Source organism: Rhyacophila brunnea, unplaced genomic scaffold (assembly GCF_057557595.1).
Source record: "Rhyacophila brunnea isolate RB1 unplaced genomic scaffold, BYU_Rbru_1.0 scaffold_4, whole genome shotgun sequence".
In the NCBI taxonomy this organism is placed as follows: domain Eukaryota; kingdom Metazoa; phylum Arthropoda; class Insecta; order Trichoptera; family Rhyacophilidae; genus Rhyacophila; species Rhyacophila brunnea.
The window spans coordinates 51,609,510-51,629,968 of record NW_028233068.1 but is presented as its reverse complement, the minus strand read 5'-3'; the positions used below and the strand labels follow the sequence as shown (position 1 = coordinate 51,629,968).

The following is a 20,459-nucleotide window of genomic DNA, read 5'->3' as shown; positions in this document are numbered from 1 at the left end:
AGCATTGTGACACGAACAGCAGCAAATATAGTAATCCAAAACATGAAGATAATAAATAATTGATCCAGGAATTTCTTAAAAAAACATATGTACTTTTTTTATCAAAAGCTGAGTTGCATATTATTATGAACTGCTGAAAAAAGATAAATAACGAATTATGAATAATGTTAAGGTAAGCAAGCATCGCTATGTTTACAAAATTTTGTAGATCAGAATATGCATGTCTAACATTTTTTTAAATGTATTTATTCAGGCCACTACTTTAACAGTTCATCACATATAAGAAATTACAAATTGAATTTATGATAAAAAAAATATTTGATTAATATTATGGATTAGGTACTTGACAGAAGAAACAATAAAAATGAAATTCTTAAGTGATAATAAGTATTGTCGTAAGTAGTATTCCATAGAAATAGTTTTTTTTTTATAATGATAAGCAAACTTTACAAATTGTAGTAAGTACAATATGTAGTTTGATCAATTAAAAAGTAATAACCCATACAAGACAGTGAAGGATGGAATATACTACAAATAAGGCTAAAAAATCTCCGTTCATAAAAAACAACTATATCGTAATTCATTCAGGATTAGCTAATAACCATCTCCCTATAAAAATAGTATTTAAAAATAACTGAATAATACCTTATATGTTTCGAAGCCAAAGAATTCATCAATACATTAGGGATCCTCGTATTAGTATTTAATTTATTTCCAGGGCTGTCATATTCACATTGGACATTGATTTGTGCATATTATTTTCTAGACTGAAACAATATAATATATAACACTGAAAAGTCCAAGCAAAATTAGTACCTAAATAAAATATAAATATCACAAAAACAATATGATACTAATAACAATAGCATGGTTCATGATCATTGCCCCACAAGGGGGGGGCCTTCTAGCCTGGGGGCCCAAGTTTTGATTATCGTTTGTCGATATTCGACAACTCCATAATTCAAGTAGGTGTATTAAATAATACCAAAAAATCGCTATAAAATGCCCTAAATTTTACTTCGAACACTATTTGGAATACACCACTGTAAATCGTCACACTGTCTTTAACCTTAGCGATAGGTAGGGCGACCGCCGAAGGTTCTAGCCTGGGGGCCCGCTTCAATGTGGGGGGCATGTTCATGATTATAAGTGCTCAATAGTCAATAAGTATTATTCATTCATATCGAGTATTTAGTACCAGAGTTGAAGAAATAATTATTCGTATGGAAGTATACTTGTAAACATAACTATTTTATTGTAAATACACGGCCGAATGGAATTTCTAGTGATGAAAATCGTAATATTTCACATTAAAAGCGAAGTTGACAAGAAAAAACGTTCATATTAATTGAAATAAAAAAAGTTTAATTAATTATGTTTTATGTAACGATTTATGGATGGGGTCAGTATTCAGTGAGTAGAGTAAGAGAATCCTGTGCAGATTGTAAGGAATTTCTCTCGAAAATGTGCCATTCTTTTTGGAAACGATCCAAAAACAAAAAAAAGCTCACGGTCCATTTAAATATAATTTGCTGAACACGTGAGACCGGTTACTATAGAACCAGACTTTCCCAGTTGGACAAATTGTCTAATACGCCCATTACCATCGTGAGTCACGACTTTTTTTTATGCCAGAATCAAAATTGAAAACGAATAATTGGGTTATCATTAGCATTAGACTAGGATCAAAAAAAGACGAGCAACAATTTGGTCGATATATTATAAAGTTTCTTGTTTTACTTATTTATGTACCTGACCTAGTCCAAAAAGAACACTTCCAGGAAAACACCACTTAAAATTTTCAGGCGCTTAACATTTACTTACAGCGTTACTGTTTTAGGAAATCGTTATGAATAGACTCAAAAGGTGAACAGGTTTTGAAATATAAGATACTTTAGGTAGGTACATAATTTATACCCAACTCTTTTTCGGACGGCTAAACGAATCCATCATCAACGAAGTCCGCATTCGAGACACACTTAATTCAACTTTCTCAAAGTCATTCCAATTTTTTGCCATATTTTAATGACAATCTAGAAATCTCAAAGTATTAAATCATGCCCAAAATTGGAGACGAGGAAAGGCCTCTCTCAGCTTGTCTATGACAGGGCTTCCACCGGTGCATGCTCTACATGCGCTACAGTAATGAGAGGGGTGGATTCATGCCGTAGAGAAAACTATCCGATGGCCAAATCACGACCCTCAGTAATAAAATCCCGACAAAGTAAGGTTGAAAAAAATAATGAATAAATAAAAACAGGTAGGTACAGAGGCGCCACATCCCTATTTTATAAATTATGCACCGCACTAAAGCGACAGCATCACACCCACTTCAATAATCGGCTACATACATACGTTCATGACTACAAATTGGGTCTAGGACGATTTAGCACCGGACAACTGGATGCCACGAAATTCGAAAATAAATAGACGTTAGGTACTTATAGCTACTTTCAAAAAAAATATTCAATATTATTATTTATATTTCAATGATTGTATTATGATTTAATAGTTGGTGAGAATGTAAATATGCAGACGTAAACAATGATTTAATCGTGCATATGTTTAAGTTCCAACGAAAAAAGAGTTTTATATTTTATATGAAGCCTTAGGCATGGTAATTCTGAATCCGCGATGAAGAATACATTATGTTAAGAGTAAAATGAATTCAAACTACTAGGTAGTAGATAGAAAATGATTAAAATACCTCGTCTACACGTGTCTACGACAGTGCGGCGTCCAATTGTCCGGAGGCCAGTCGTCCCATTCCCTACAAATTAGTATATATATATAGTCACCCCCTTTCTAACTTGTTATAAGGTGATAAATTTTAATTGTATTATGCTATCACAGATTAGCATAGTTTTAGCTTCAGTAGGCATTGCCATTTTCATCAATAAGATCGATTCTTTGCTACCTGGAGTTCCACTACGCTGTATATACACAACATAGCATATAGGTATATTTGAAAATACATCAATTCGAAAATCTTCAGTTTAGAAGAAATCTTCAAGAAGTGACACTGAGTCGGATTCGAATTCACATCTTTCTGGGGACTATGTCAAATATGTACCTATATCAATAATTTTTCAGTAGGTACAGGCGATTGTTTATTTCTTAACAATAATATTATTAACTTTTACAATACACATAAAAACCGGTTATAAAATATTAATAAGTTCAAGGTGGATAATCAGAGTGTATTTTTTTTTTGGAAAATAATACTGTAAAATGAGGAAATCTCAAAATTTGAATCTATGTCTTGTACATACATTTTGTATTTCATTTTTTATTTTACGTCGACTGACATAGGCATTTCTAGCATTGAAAGAATGAACATTTGAAAGTACTCAAAATTGCCGAAATCTGACATATATGCAGTTCTACGACTAGGCCCAAGATATTTATTTACCCACTTATGCAGGATTTATATGGATAGATATTTTATTTATTAAGGAAACAAACAGTTAAATTTTGATTAGATATATTTTTAATGCAGTGATCACAACAAAATACGGGTAATATTCAGGAAGTTATAGTATTTTTCTATAATATTAGTTTTAATAAGTGATTTGATTTACAGTTATTTATTTATTTAGGGTTTTAGTGATATACCTATTCAATATCTTTAATTTGTATTACTTTAGGGATGCGCTGTATCTACAGCATTTATCATCGCACGCCACTGCTACGTACATTTATTAAATATTGAAAAAAAATATTCAAATTTAATCTTTAAACTCGATTAACTCAAAAATACTATATACTTAAAACTGGCGTGACGAGTTGTACGTACCAAGTATTCTTTTCAATTTCCCCCAGAACACTCTGTTTATAGAGGCACGTTATCGATCGAGATGTAAAAAAAAAAGCAAATATTGAAATAGTTGCGACGAAGCAAAATGTAAATATACTGACCCGCATCAATGCAGACAAATTGCCAACAAATCGATCGCACTTCATGCTTATTCACACATCAATAAACATAATATTATTCAAACATACATCGCTGGAATTTGTCGGGTGGTCGCGTGTTTTTCAGACATCTGATGCAATGTGTTATTATTCCATTTGTCGGAAACATTGCGAATTAAGTACACAAAATCAATTTGTATTAACTTATATTAGACCCCGCTAAGTGCCGTTAAAATGACCAGTCAAGGTCAAGAATTAATAAAATACTTAAAATGCCACACATGTTATAATAAGAATAGCATACATACAAAAAACGATTAAAGAACCGAAGTATTTTATTCAAAACTCTCCACTTCATATTTTGAAGGAAAAATATGTCTAATTTTTGATAAAGTAACATTGATTTCAGTGGCGAAGGGTTTCTATTGAAGGAAGGTCGGTTGTCGTAGTTAACTGAAAAAAGACACTGATATAATTTTACAGATCATAAAATATATATTTTATTTATAAAAAAAAAAAAAAATACGTCGACCAAGGAATCGAGCTTGAGCTAAAGAAAATATACGCTCTTATTAGTCGGCCTTCTTATCCAATAGATCGCCAAGACTTCGTCCACTTCGCGTAAAAGAACAGAACCACTACTAGATTTATATAATGAATTAGGAAAAATCGTATCAAACTACATATAAAACAAATTAGAATTATAACAATCTTTGTTTGCGTGTGTCAGTAGAAGATTCGATAGACTTATTTACAATACATCTATGTGTAAGTAAATCCTGAATTCAACACTCCTACATACGGCTATGTCCATGTTTGAAATATGTTAAGTTATTAAAATCTATTTTTCTTAAGAAGGTATGCTTTAAATAATCGTCTAGTATGTAATCTTCGCCACTGATGTATATAATATATTCTGTGTCTTCATCCCCAAAATATTGCTACTGGGTGTTTCGTCTTCCAGTAGTATTATTTCTAAGTAGTTTAGAGAGGTAACTAGAGGAATGATGTAAACATTTTCTAATACACACCTGTTGGCGATACATAGTTTTTGGTGTTGTTAAATTAGTGGCCATAGAAAAAAATATATTCACTACGTTGACCCATTAAAAGATTGCGGCCATATTTGTTATTAAGGGTGGTTTATTTTATTTCGTATAAGAGTTAGTCTGGTATAGGGACACAGCATCATTCATCCAGACATAGATACTTAAAAAATGTACATTTTAAACATTAAAATAAATGTACTTAAAATGATTTTCAGCGTAATATCAAATTGATTCCGCTTTTTGCGCTTTTACGCCCCCCAAATAATTATGTCTCAACGAATCGGGTCGGCATACAGCCATACACAGATAATAAATAATAGAGTTCAGCGCATCGAATTCGCGCGTAAATATTGCCACAGTGACAAAATGAATTCAGCATTAGCCAAATACCCAATAACAATAAATTAATAGTAAACAAAGTAAGTCAAGTCATATTATGGACATGAGCTTGACGTCAAATATTTAAATAAATATTTACTTACGATGTGATAGCGACTGCATATTTAATATAGCACCGATTTGACGTTCGATTGGTATGCAAACAATACCTACTGATAATGATATTATTATCAAAAGTGAAATTTAATAATATGGTAGTCCACAGTGGTGAGGAACCTGCGACCTTGTAGACCATCAACTGCGGTGTTTTAAATAAAGCCATTTTTTACAGAAAAAAATCTTTTATTGTATTCATGTTTTTGTTTGTATTTTATTTAAGGATTGATCACTGACATAATAATTCTCCCTGGCCGACGGCCAAAAATAAAATAATTTTAAGCAATAAGAGCTGTTTTGACACGTCCTGCTAGGCTCGTGATTTAGTTATAATGCAACTGTAATCACAGCCCAACAGTATTCGAGTGTGTATAAAATGTAAACAAGGACATTGATTGGGTCAACTTATTATGTACACTGTACAGCATACGATCGAGCGAGATTTCGTGGAGGGTGGTTTTGATGTATTTCACGGTATTTAACACGTCGAGACACTTATATACAAGGCAAGTAAGTTACATTTGGGTATAATATTACATACGATTACAAATTATGTCGCTATTGAATGGGCGACGAGGACATCGCCGACCGGTTACAAATATTATTCGATTACATGTTGTTTGAACATGAATGAGTTTACGTTATTGGTTAGTAATAAAAATGGCGTACTCGCGCGTCCGGCCTTTCTCAACTGCCATCTTTCAAAAAGTCACTACTGCAGATACTTGTACTGGCAATCTAGTGACCAGGCGGCCAACATCTCTATTGGTATACATACATATTTGGAAATAAGGTCGTGAAAGAGCGGGAATGAAATTTAATTTAGTCTGTTTGGTTTAGGTCAATCAATTATTAACAGTATTATGTACGTTTTTTTAACATAACCTAACCTAACCTAAATCAAGACGCCCTAATAATATAAAATAAATGACGGATACCCATCTTGTGGATCATCTGAAACTGTCGAACCAAATATTCAAATTCTTTAATGGAAAAAAGCAAGTTACAATATGTTAATAAATGGTGATTTAACTTCTTTTTTTTAAATTGATGATGTATATCTACTTATATTTTTGTTACGTCTAGACTAGATAAATAGTTACGAAACCATATTGCCGAAACACTTTCAGTATCATAAATTAGTATAGGTATTTACTGGTCCTAAGCCCAGTTATAAAATTTGTCGATTTTTAAGTAAAGTCGAACCAGGCACATTCATTAGCCCTACATTATTACTGGGTAACTCCGTATATTCATAATTGAGTTGTTCTGCTGAGGATTTAAGATTTTTTAAATTATGTAGGTACATTTTGACGTGAAACTAATGTCTTTGATACTGCCTTATCAGATCACAAGATTCCTCACCCCTATAGTAGGTACCAATATCCATAAATGGGCTATCGCTAGTTTATTAAAAAAAAATCTCGAGTGCTTACACTATTAAATACACATAGAAAAAACAACAAACATTTGTATCCAATCGAGAGATGGAACCGTGACCCCCGACTTTATAGACGGCAGCCACAGAACAGATAATAAATAGAATTCCGATAGGCAATATTGAATACCCTACGTTTAACGCAGGATTTTGAATGTGTGAGTGTCCTACAAAAATGAAACACGCATTTGGACGCGCAAGTAGTGTGTGTAGTACACCAATATTAAATGAGCGTCAATTCATAAACTGAGAGCAGTTGTCACTATTCGACGTATGACGAACTATTAAATACGTGTTTCAATTTATCCCGGGTTATTCCTTACTCGGGATAGGGGTAAATGTGCCGCTGAGGTGGACATCAGATTTTACAACTTTCTTTTTAGACCAAACCAAACCAAACCTAACCTAACCTAATCTAACCTACCCCAACCTAATATTACCTCATAATCTTATTATTACTAATATTAGTGATAATGGTGTATCAAAATGTATGAAAAATTCAAATTTTCAATTAACGATTATTAGATCGAAAAGCCGATGCGCCGACAGAAAAATGTATTTATTATAATTGTCTACATGGGATAAACTGTTTTCGTAAATATATATATATATATATACTGCGGCACAACTACCGAGATCGGGTAGGTACCTGCTACTCCGTTACCCATTAGGTATTTCAGTTCCCATAATTTCTGAGTTCCCTGACGGCAGCTCTGCTCTATTAACTCGGTCACCGTAGGTTCAATTAAATTTGTTAGATACATTATAAATGTTTATTATTGAGAAGAAAATTAAAATATATCTATTTATTCAAAGTCAAACGTGAGCTCTTTACATAATCATCGTTGCGGGAAAATAGTGTAATAATTAATGTTGTATAAATCATGTTACACGTCAGAAGCCAATATTGAAGGTAGAAGGGAACGCTTATACTTATAAAATAAAATAATACGATTTTTAGAGATACGCATTGCGGTAATGTTTACAATAAAATTCATCCTTGAATAAAAGCAAGCATCCAGCCGCCATCGGCTCCGGCGTCTTTGTGCGTAATAATAATGGCACGTCGTTTGATTACGCGCGCGAAACGTGAAATCGAATTCTGCGGTCGGCCGATACCGACGAGGCGTCGATACTCAGCTGTACTAACTGACGTACCGTTGAAGAAAATGACTCGCCGACATAACGTGCACATTGCGTTCGACATAGCATAATACTACACTGTATCTGCGTGGTGTGTATGCTGCTAAAATGCTATAGTATTATAATATACACGAATCCACAAATATGACTACGTCGCCTCAGAACCATTATGACGTGTTTATGATGATGTATGTTTATCCATTGAATTATATGCATTTTCCTCTTGTTGGTACTTATGGAAACGACGGTAGAGTCTAAATTCTTATATAAGCTGGCGTTCACGTCACGTCGTTTGCGGACCGAAAGCATTGTGCCATCGCGTTCGACTGTTGTAAGTTTTGAATGGGAGGGAACGAGGGATGCAGTGCTGAATGCTGAAGCGGGGGGGGAGGAAACCGCACGCCAGCTTATAGAAGACAGACTCTGTGTACGAGAAAAGTTTGTCTGTATGCCTACCTGACTCTCAATAATAATAAACAATAACGGACGATATATTTTAATTTCAGAACATTGCTTATCATGTTCCTTGTTTATTCGGGAATGGATAAAAAATATAAATCGACTAATGTAACTCATTTAATTCGTGATGAATTAAATTTTTTTAATATTATAAACGACACACTCCAATCCGTACGTATTATTTAACATCATTCGTGATGAAATAAAGTGGTCAAAATTATGCAAAAAATGCCTGCACCAAGGACAGGCACGCTTATTTGTTTTTCTCTAATGTTTAGTTAACGGCCCACGTGCGCCACGTAGGTCAAAATGGAGCTTTTATGGTATTTTCAGAGCATAAGCCTGGACATTCCTTAAACGTTGTAGATAATCTATTTATGTCATCTTGAAGCCTTACTATCTTTTATATTTATTTAAAACATTCGATGACTGCATAAAGTATTTTTATTAGATAAAATAGTATTATTTTAAACCTCTCGACCTAATGTTTAAAAAAAATTGTTGTTCTAAATCCTTTTGTAAAATTGTGCACATGGATGTACTGAAATATTACTATATTCTAAAACATTAGATCGAGAGGTTTAAAAGAATACTATTAAATTGTATGTAATAAAAATACTTTATGCAGTCATCAAATGTTTAAAATAAATATAAAGGATAATAAGGCTTCAAATTTATATAAATAGATTATCTACAACGTTGAAGGAATATCCAGGCTTATGTCCTGAAAATAACAAAAAAAATCCATTTTGACCTACGTGGGGCATGTGGGCCATAAGTTAAGTTAAATTTGTCGCCGTGCCCGCACGTGACGTGATCATAAATGTAATCACCGCTTAACAGATATCGATACATTTTCTTTTGATATGATAGCCCTAAGACTAGGTACATGTTTTGTGGCTATGTTGTGAATGAGGGTTCTGTTGTTTTCGATATAATGCCACAACTAATAGAATATCTAATAATAATACATATTTATATAAAAAAAAAAAAAAAACAATTAAGTGGAACTGATATAACACGGAAATGCACTATTATAGGCACATACTAGGAACAGCTGCTATAAAATTAATAAAGCTCGCGTTGATAAGTGCATCAAAGTGGGACAGCCTGCACATTTTCATTAGTAAGTGGAAAACGCGAATCGACAGGCGAGTGCATTATCGCATAGACTGCATTCGTCGAAGTGACAGCGGTCTATTTTCGCGCGCATGCATTAAACCCCCACTATGCGGCCGGCGGTATGCGCCCGGATTTATCCAGCATTCAATTATTATAAATACACAACAGAGAGAATTTTTAAAATCAACACAAAATAATAGCGAAGTGTTTTGTAATAACGAAACATTTTTTCAACGAATCAAAACTTAGACATCGCTTGTCATTCCCCGATATTTCGTTTTAAATGATATCGACATACTTCCAAACTGATGACCGTGGAAGTATTTTAACTGTAAGTTGATTATTTAGTTAGACAATGCTCCAGGCATGTGAAATATTATGAGTAGATTTATCTAATAAATAAACTGACAGTTAATAACTGGGTAAGAATAATCACACCGTATTTTTTAACGAATTTGGAAGTTCAATAATTATCAAAGCATAGACTATAAGAGCCGGAATCTAGGTTCTGAAGATCATTTTTATTTCAAGAAACATTCAACAGATTTCTCAGCTCTTTGTTTTCATGTATGTCGTTGGAAGCCACTGGAAGACCCTCATGAGGTGTAAACCATGAACGATTGTAATAATGACTAGCTACTATGTGTACGAAAGTAGAAGATAAATTATACCAGAAAATTCCTACGAATTCTTTACTGAATCTTAATTAACCTGGCACTACTATTCGTTATAATACTCAAATATTTCGGTATCACTAGTAGTCCCATGCCCACAATTGCCGAGCGGCTTGAGTGTCGGCTTATAATGTCATGGGTATCCCAGGTTCTAACCCTGGGCCTGGCAAATACCTACTGTAGAAAGGAAAAAGGACGTAATCCACATACCTAAATCAAATTTAAAATACAAAATAGACATAACCGTGAATTGCATGATAATTAATAATTTGGTTTTTTATCCCTAATCTGACATAAATTAAATAAAACCCAACAAAAATTATGGTTTAGTCGTTTTTCCCACTTCACTTCCTTCTTTTTTTTTAGTAAAGCCAGGTAAATTTAGATAACAAATCTGCGTTTGCAGCCAACATCCTTTGAACACAACGTGTATGTAGTCGTGTACAACGTTATTATCCAATAAAACATATATGAAAAAAATTAGGGTTGTCGATATTGTCTTTCAATTTGTGTTTTGAGTCAGAGTATGGACCTAATAGGTTGAGCAAATAATCATTCGTAAATTCAAATAGAAAAATACACGTCGTACCAACTAGTAATACAATATCACTTACGAAACGCTGGATGTGAATCCTTGTTCCATGTTGTCACGAGTGATGATGAAACTATATAGGTAGTCCAATCTTACCTGGAAAAGAAAGAAAAAGAAACATTAATAACATGACATAAAACAATTCTAAAAAACTGACAATCGGGAAGCCGAGAATGCAAACTAAGAGCTGGTCGTCTAGTTACAATATGGAGGAATAATAACCTTAGTAATACAAAATCAGAGGAAATCTGTTATGGTGAGACCTGGCTGGAGGCACACACTGTATGAAACCAAAAACCACATACACGTGTGGAGACATAGAAAGAAGTAGATGAAGAAAATATTATACAATCCGCAGTATTCTGTATTCCGTAGAGCGGATTATAGAGAATGGTATTGTATTAACAGTTGAAACCAAAAACCACATACACGTGTAGAGACATAGAAAGAAGTAGATGAAGAAAATATTATACAATCCGCAGTATTCTGTATTCCGTAGAGCGGATTATAGAGAATGGTATTGTATTAACAACAGTTGAAACCAAAAACCACATACACGTGTAGAGACATAGAAAGAAGTAGATGAAGAAAATATTATACAATCCGCAGTATTCTGTATTCTGTAGAGCGGATTATAGAGAATGATATTGTATTAACAACAGTTGAAACCAAAAACCACATACACGTGTGGTTAGAGACATAGAAAGAAGTAGATGAAGAAAATATTATACAATCCGCAGTATTCTGTATTCCGTAGAGCGGATTATAGGGAATGGTATTGTATTAACAACAGTTGAAACCAAAAACCACATACACGTGTAGAGACATAGAAAGAAGTAGATGAAGAAAATATTATACAATCCGTAGTATTCTGTATCCTGTAGAGCGGATTATAGAGAATGATATTGTATTAACAACAGTGAAAATTACAAATAATTATACAATTTTAATTAGCTTTATCAAACCATCACCAACATTCTATAAATAGTGGATTCTCATATTGATAAGACATTTGCGGTCATATCTTGAAATTTCTGGTACCTACTTCTTTCACTATGTGTGATAAATTCTCCTTATTTTCTCAATGTTTCAAGGAAGATGAAGAAGATAGCTCACATGGTGAAATCAAAGTAGGTACTATAAAATACAGTGGATATTAAACGTATGGTAGTAGAATATGAAGTGGAAAAAAATAACAGAATTCGTATCAATGTGTCACTAGTGATCACGTCTGCAGGCAAAACATGAACCCCAATCCAGAAGTGATATAAACAGTTAACACGAAATTAATGGGAACTGGCATATCCTACCAGGTGTGGAAGCAGTTTTAAAACCAGTTCCCATCAATTAGCGTCCCCACGATTTAAACATACTTGTCGACAACTTAAGTTGTCGACAATCGTTGCTTACACTGTTACACCCGAAAAGTCTACTGTCGCGCATAAGATACGAATCTAAAGTCTCGAAGGATATGTGAATATCTCTCACCTGGAGTGAGTCTTAAGTATCGAAGATGGAATATAGGTACTGAGAACCATGATAGGGCGCACCCCAGACAATGTGGTGAAATGGGAAAAGCAAGGCATTCCCACTAATATTCACTTTCAACAAGACCCTGTGAGCTTAGGGAAATGGTGTTGTCTTGGTTTAACTTCTGGAGGGATATCCAGCAGCCACCTGAAGACTCGATACGCGAAGAAGACGGAAACAACAATAATTATGAGTGGCATAACATGGCTTAGTTAGACAGTTAGTAAAAACCAGTAAAGAAGGTAACAAACATAATTATTTAATGGCGAAAAGACAAGAGAGTGATAGTTCTATCAATAATAATTATTGATCAAAATGTAAGAAGACGAATTATCGGTATTTTATAGATGTGTAAAAATACTATAAAATATAAATGTTCAAGAAACATTTATTTTCCAAGGTCACAAAAAATTGTAAGGATTTGACAGATAATGGCAATGACCTGCACATGTCGCTGAGCGATTAGATAACTCCTGAGTATCTATTCTATACACAAGACTGCTATCGGCGGCTATCGAGGGAAGTTTTTAATATATTTTATTAAGGTTTTATAATTTTTACAATACGTGCTATGTGTTAACAGCACCTCTGTTGACTATGCTAACTTTTAGAGCAAGATTAGACAGCTTTGACTGTTTAGACGGCTAACTTATTGAAACAATTATTATGATTCTTCAATACAAACATATGACAAACTTGCCCTCGATAGCCGCCGATAGCGGCCGATAGCAGTCTTGTGTAAAGAATAGATGCGCTGGAGTCTGAACAGATGCCAATATAAAGTGCGTAAGTGTATATCGAAGAGGCACTAAGCGGAAATACGTGACGGCGAAAAGGATATATTATTATGTAGAGCATAATAAAAAAAAATACGCGATGAATAGACCCTGACTGTTGATAGTATCATATTATTAAAATTGTATACTTAATTATGTTGAATGTCAGCCGATGTTTACTTTGAAATAATGATAAATTCATGGTTCATGAATGCAATGTCAGATATTCCGTGTAGATACATAATTTGAAACGACTAATAGCATGCAAATAATGTTTACGTATCGATCTACATACACCCAGGAACACAAACAAACCATCCACAGTCCCCAGCGTTGACTTTGCTGTCTTGGGATATTCCGAATTGACAGGCTATTGTAAATTAATATTGATCCGCTTTTCCAAGAAGCTAATAGTAACGCCATGAAAAATACAGGGTTGCTGTCACATGATGTATGCAACTGAAAAAATAAACATTATGATAATATAGAGATATTGTGTCATTTTTTGGCTATGTACGACTGCTACATCAGCGTAATATCTTCAAAAGCGACCTCCCATTCTGCCAAAAGCATAAAGGATTTAACCAATCCGAGCTACCTACCAGTGCTAAGGTATCTATCTACGCATGTGAATCGTGGATAATGTAAGAGAAATCAAAAAATTAATAGTATCACAAAATGGCACTGAAAGTTGGATGCGTGTAATAGTTGTAGGGTATAACACCCAAAGATCACAAAAGAAATCAATGGTAGGGAGGCTGATGCAATGATAGGAGGCCGGAAATATCGCCCGGAAAATATAATAACAGCTGGAAAAATGCTGTTGTCACAGGGCAGCCCCACAACCAGGTGGGTCGACCAACTCATCAAGTTCGACGGAACTACGCGACAAATTAAGGGATGCAAGGGGAAGCCTTCATTTAACAGTGGATTGATCGATCTATATTTTATAGATCTGGAACTCCAAACCTACGTTAATTTATGCTTTATTGATTAATTTAATAATACGCAATTTTTTTTAGTAGGTACTTATTCCATTTTTATTATTTAATAAATTTGGACCGGTTTCGGCCGCCTGAAAGAGACATTTTCAACGAAACTTTAGGTTAGGTTAGGTTAACACAATAAAATAAATTAATTTATGCTATTTCATCACAAACCTTAATGATTTAGAAGAGTGAAATAGTAAAGATATCTTATCTACTAATTATGACATTATGTCAAATCTATGAAAATATTTTATTTGGTGCTTTGCTGATTTTTACAGATAATTTAACGGCGATAACGACACACATTACACGATAGTTATTCGAATTTATTTACGGAGTCAACGACGACTGTTGTAGATTGAGAAAAAAACAATTTTATTTGTTATCAACAATAAAAAATACATTTTTCGCGTTCACCCTATGCATATAATATCTCCGAGTCGCGTCGATGCATAATAAATGAATCGATCGGAATTTTGAACGGTGTCACTCAAACCAGCAGACAATAATAGCAACTCTCTATTCGATTAAATTTGTTTACCAAGAAATGTAATTATAAATTACATTATTCACAGAAATGTTATTGCTTTCGTACAAATTGCATGTTGATTCGTCCATAAAGGACAATCGTACATTGGTCTTAAATTACTTTACTTATTTACAGAATTACTTATGTCATTCCACTACTATGTTTCCAAGGTTAACTGACATTCATTTTATAATTCCAGATTCATTGACAATTTAATTATGTTCCAATTTTACTTAAAATACTTTTAAATTAGGCTCGAATGAGCATATTGAAGGCATCCTGTAATTGTAATACAAGGCCAATTTACAAAGATTTGCGCTAAAACTCCATGGTCATATTGTTTCGTAGCTGTTAAAATCGGAATGTAGGTACTTAATTTTTTCACATGACATAAATCAATAATTGGTTGTAAAAGCTATTTAACAATAATTGTTGCCAAAAATGTGTAGGTATAAAAAATAAAGAATGGCTCATCTAACATTCATTCAAATTATTTAAACTCCACAGCAAACAATAAAAATGATCGATTTGTTTAAAAATTTAAACTTTTTTAAAGAATCTAGAAAAAAAACAAATAGTAAAAATCTGGTTGAAAAATTTATTTATAATTAAAATTAGGTATAGGTACATATTGATTTTGACAGCTACGAAATATGAACACGTGTTATTGGCACGAAATCTTGTGTATGGCGTTCATAGGGTTGGCCCTACGATATTGCACACGTCATAATATTGAAAAACAAACAAAACTTTAATTAATATTCATGGTTATCTTGGTGTTGCGAAAATGTTATTTTATTTACGTGTATTATGCAGAAATCCCTTCAATTACCATTCTTTTACTATTACTACTAACATTCTATTTGTGTTAATCAAAAATATTACATTTTTCATATACTTACATTGATAAATCAAGGACAACAAATACGAGCGAGTTTACCTAGTTATGCTTACCGATATGGAATAGCTTTAATTAAAATGGCCAGCCTGAAGCGAAAACTATAGGTATAGCCCTACCAGTATATCTTGGCTGCGACCGTCTCAGCGGCAATATGCGGAATTACAGACCTCCCTGTACTTCCAGGTATAAATCTACGCCCTCAACCCCTGCTAAAGTCCCGTAACACTGCATGAAATGATATAAAATCGCAACAAAAACATGATGATCCTAGCGAGTTATTCTTGCTAAACCACCCCTAACAGCCATCATTATGGTAAAGTTGTGATTATATTGACGCGTACTGTCACGGCGACAAATTTAGTCTACGGTTTCATCATTTGCAGAATATTTTAAACAGAACCCAACCTGCAGACCATAGATAATAAGACAAAATACTTGTAGTAAATACATAGTGCCAACCGTTAAAAAGAAAAAAACAAGCGATTTTGACATGAGTCGAAATGTGTAGGCATGTGAAAATGATAAAAAAAAACGTTCATTGATTCATGCAGGTGTCGATGCAGTGCGGTACAACGTGAGGTAAACTCATTGTTGTTCTGGTGATTTCGGCAGATTTTGCCAACTGACAATGTTCATTTTAAGGTTCAAAATGTGGTAAGCATCAATCTGATAACATTTTAAACGAGACAAACGACATTACACATCTTTCCTCCTAGCGGCAGCTTACTGTGAGGTCACGCAATAGTACGCGACGTGTATCTATCTCAATATAATCACAACACAGATTGCTGCATGCCAATATGTGGTGAACACATTTTATAAATTATCATGAAACAAGAAGTAAACGCCGAACGTCTTGAAAAAAATCTTTAACATCCACGTAATTTCCTCGCTAAAACTGTATTTAATCCAAGATTTTCGTTTGACGTTCTGCTACCGCTGTATCTTGATTCCAGAATCTCCACACACCGAAGGACCATAATAATAACTGTATGTCATGATTTGAAAGTAAAATACCATTACAATCAAAATAAAATACTGCGAAAGAGTTAAAACCATAATTATCCATAAGGTATAATTTATTTTCTGCTACGGACAACGAAAATACAAACCGTGCGTACACGCCTTAATAGTAACCATAGAAATTCTTTCGGAACATTTTCACGCAAGGAAAACTCATTGTACATCAATTGAAAATTCCGACAGAGTTACGATAATATCAAAAATCATTGAACACGTCATTTGGGAATGTCCAATACAACTGTGTCAAAGGGAAGTGATAATTCAGGAAAGTCGAGTATCGTTTATCGAGCATGTCGCGCAAAAGCTTTGACGTTCCGGAAAAGCTTGGGCGGCGTTTCTCGTTTCGGTCGATCAGCTTTCTTGCGGATGGCTTGATTAAATTTAGAACTTACTACTTTACGCTACACATGCATGCATCCTAACTAATAATATTCCATTGACTTCGTCCACGGAAATACTGAAAGAAAAATACACAGAACGAAGAGATATACTGATTCGACTTTAATGTAATTTATTCACATATCTACCTTCCTTCAAATTAATGAGTTAGACAACGATTGGATCCAGGCACATACCGCTTAACTCAGCCGTTCAATTTATATGAATACCCAGTCAGTGCCTTTAGACACATACATCAGTATAATACTCGAGTAAGATCACGTGCTCGACAACGTAATCTAACCTAACCTAACCTCACCGTTTCGGAACCAACGTTGAGTGTTTTATTAGCTTGCATTCGGTTTCTTCTACAAAATCGCATTAACGCATGCTTATTATTTATAAAATTCGCTTTATTGCAAAACTATGTTTAACTCGTTAAAACAAGTGCACAATGCAGTTCGTTCGTATTGTAAAGGGATATTTTATTATTATATTACTCGTAGCACATAACACATAACAGCTAGTTAACAAATATAAATAAATGCCAAGGTTTTGAATCAGGGCACTTTAAGACGGCCATGTCATTTAAAAAGCCTGCTGACTTCCCGCAATATTGAACATTACATTTACGTGACAAACCTTAATGCATATTATTATCATCACACAGACGCAACTATTGAAAATAAAATCGCGGGCCTAATTAATACTAGAAGGTTCTAAGTATTCGTCCTTGAGAAAACAAACCCAACAATTAAGTAGTATTCTAAGCTGCCTCATTGTTACTTTTGTTTCTTCAAGATAAACACTTAGAACCTTGTAGTTCTCCACTCGCGACATATTATCAACGCATGTTTAAGTTCATCCCATATTTCAACACTCAACATCCGTAGCCTCCACCGTAACCATTCCCATTTGGGTAAGCCAGTTCCCATTAATTGTGTGTTCCCTGTTAGATACTTATGTTAATTTGTAATCCGTGTAATACCGCCGGGAACGAATTCATTTTCAATTTTTCAATTTGTTTATTTTTAGCATATTAGCATAATGAGGCCCGCGGGCCGCAGGTAGCTCATCATTCATTGCTTTAGAATTTAAACAATCAATCCCATTAACAATTTTTCAAATACTTTTCGTAGATTGGTAATGATTTTTTTTATAATAGACAAAATACTGTGTGACAGCCATTGTGAGGTACATATTGTTTACACACGCATTTCACCTTTGTCAAAATATTATTGTTAGCGCAGTCGGACCCGAATGTGGGTCAGTTAATTCAAACGATGGCGCGTTAATCAATTAGCCAAACACGTTTTTAGTCCGCCAGCCAGAACACATTCGACCATGTTAATGTACGACTTTTGGCACTCGTCCTAAGGGAATATTGATCACCGACAGATAAGCTGCGAGCCCCGTTACGAGATCATCATCAGCGCAATTACGTCCACTACTGGATGTAGCATATCGCATCCCCAGTAAAATGCTAATTGTCATCTGGCATTTGCGTATAGCTTATCATCATATCAACCGAATAATAATCGCATATTGATAAAGATGGACGAGCGGCTACGCGTCAGACTTACAATGTCGTGGGTAAGTGTGTTTGGACCCAAAGTATGGACTTAAGGTTAAGGCTATACTTAAGTTGAGGCATGGTCTAAAAGATCGTGGCTAGGCGATGCGCGGATTGTGCAAATGACGCGTGCCGAACGAAATATAATTTGTCATAAAAATCCAACATGCGTCCATTTACTGTTATGTTTATTGTTATATTACTAATAATAATAGTATATTCATTCACATGTTTTCTTTTTCAAGTACATACGTAAAGTTTTTTAGTCATCTTTACACGATTTAAAAATAAATTCATCCGACGCCATGACAAAACAAATCGACGGGCGCGCACCTCGACTAACGGTCTCCGAGTGCGAAATTTCGTCGCACCTACTGTTGAAAATTATTTGCCGTTTCACTGAAGTACGCTCTTAAGCAAGTGACTGACATCCATTTCTCGTAAAACAAAACTCTGTTAATAAACCTCTTCGGGCCAAATCAACATATAAATGTGAGACGAATTAAAATGAATACCTATACAATACATAATATATTGATAATGGTTTCATTTGTATGTGACTGGGCATATATTATAGTCAATTACTATAAAAAGTTACAGATTTTTAAATCGCAACGGAATAAACAAGTGTGGAGTACTATAGCATTTACTAGATAAAGGTGACTTTTTTCAACAAGACCTGACGAAAATTTATGTCGCTGATTACTTCACCATAGATAGTCCTAGCTTCTTCCACCGCTCCGGTCCAGTCAGCACGTTAGTCTACGTCTAGATATCGGTATAGAAAAAAGTATCGATACTGGTATCGGTATCAAAGTATCGATATTTTTTGTGGGCTGGCCCTACTTATAATAGTCGGTCGTTTATAGATATTCATAATAATAATAATCATAGACCGTCTTTGAGTGGGCGTCTAAGCAAAAAATAGCTAATAAAACAAATCAGATCGCAACAGGTGTAAAAATATAACAATTAAAAAAAATAGGAATAATCTTAGTTAATTTTTAGTTAATTAAAGTTCGAATAGTTAAATAAATTGGGGTTAATCCAGTTTCAAGCTTAGAAAATACGTTTTCTAAATTCGAAATGCAATTACATATTCACGAATTCTTACGTGCGAGTAGTGTTGCATCTTTTTATGATACAACTATAATAGTAGGTACATTTTATAAAAAGATGGGTAAAAATAAATTACCTGAAAACTATATAGGTATATAGTACACGGTTAGGTAACCAAACAGAATCCTTCAAACTTATAGTATTGCAGACTGTGAGTCATGCTAGTCAGCAATGCAGCTACGCGAGGCACGCGTTATAATAATAATGTTAATATAGTTATTAAAACGTCAGTTGGATTGACTATCAATTTTATACTTACGAGTTTCAAGTAAATAAAAAATCTCAACGTATTGCCTACACTAAATATTGCTTTCAAATTAAATGTAGTTCTGACAATCCACACCATACAAATTTACGGTCTGTTATCAAAACATTCCATTTTCCATAGACCATGCGTCGCCACTTACGATGAAACAGTTAACATTTTCCGTCAAATATAGTAACAATAATAGCGTGTTGCCAGTACATTTCTACATGTTTTCCATTCACGGCGGAATACAAAAATGTTTTAAAACATGATTTTAAACACTTTTTTGAAGTTAAACTTCATTAGGCGCGTTTGGAAAATCAGACCAGAGTGTATTTTTGGCGTGTGACATGCTCACTCACTTCATACCCGGCGCGCACGAGAAATTGTGCATGAAAGTCATTCACAGATGTATAGGTAGATGTCACGTGACCATATGACGTATCCGTTTCCATTATGCGATACAAGCTTCGAGAATTTATAGTAATATAATCTTTATTGTAATGG

General features: G+C 34.1%; 1 protein-coding gene across 13 annotated transcripts in view; it reads right to left on the bottom strand.

Moving 5' to 3' along the window:
• The window catches only part of PMCA (plasma membrane calcium-transporting ATPase 3), a 398,702-nt gene that overhangs the window by 164,307 nt on the left and 213,936 nt on the right, over positions 1 to 20,459 (bottom strand). For 4 of the 13 annotated variants that reach the window (XM_085953876.1, XM_085953875.1, XM_085953879.1 and 1 more), the window contains one exon: positions 10,910 to 10,983. The exons of the other annotated variants lie outside the window; for them this stretch is intronic. The gene's annotated coding sequence lies outside the window, so the exon portion shown is untranslated. The remainder of the gene's footprint in view (positions 1 to 10,909; positions 10,984 to 20,459) is intronic. 13 annotated transcript variants of the gene reach the window in all.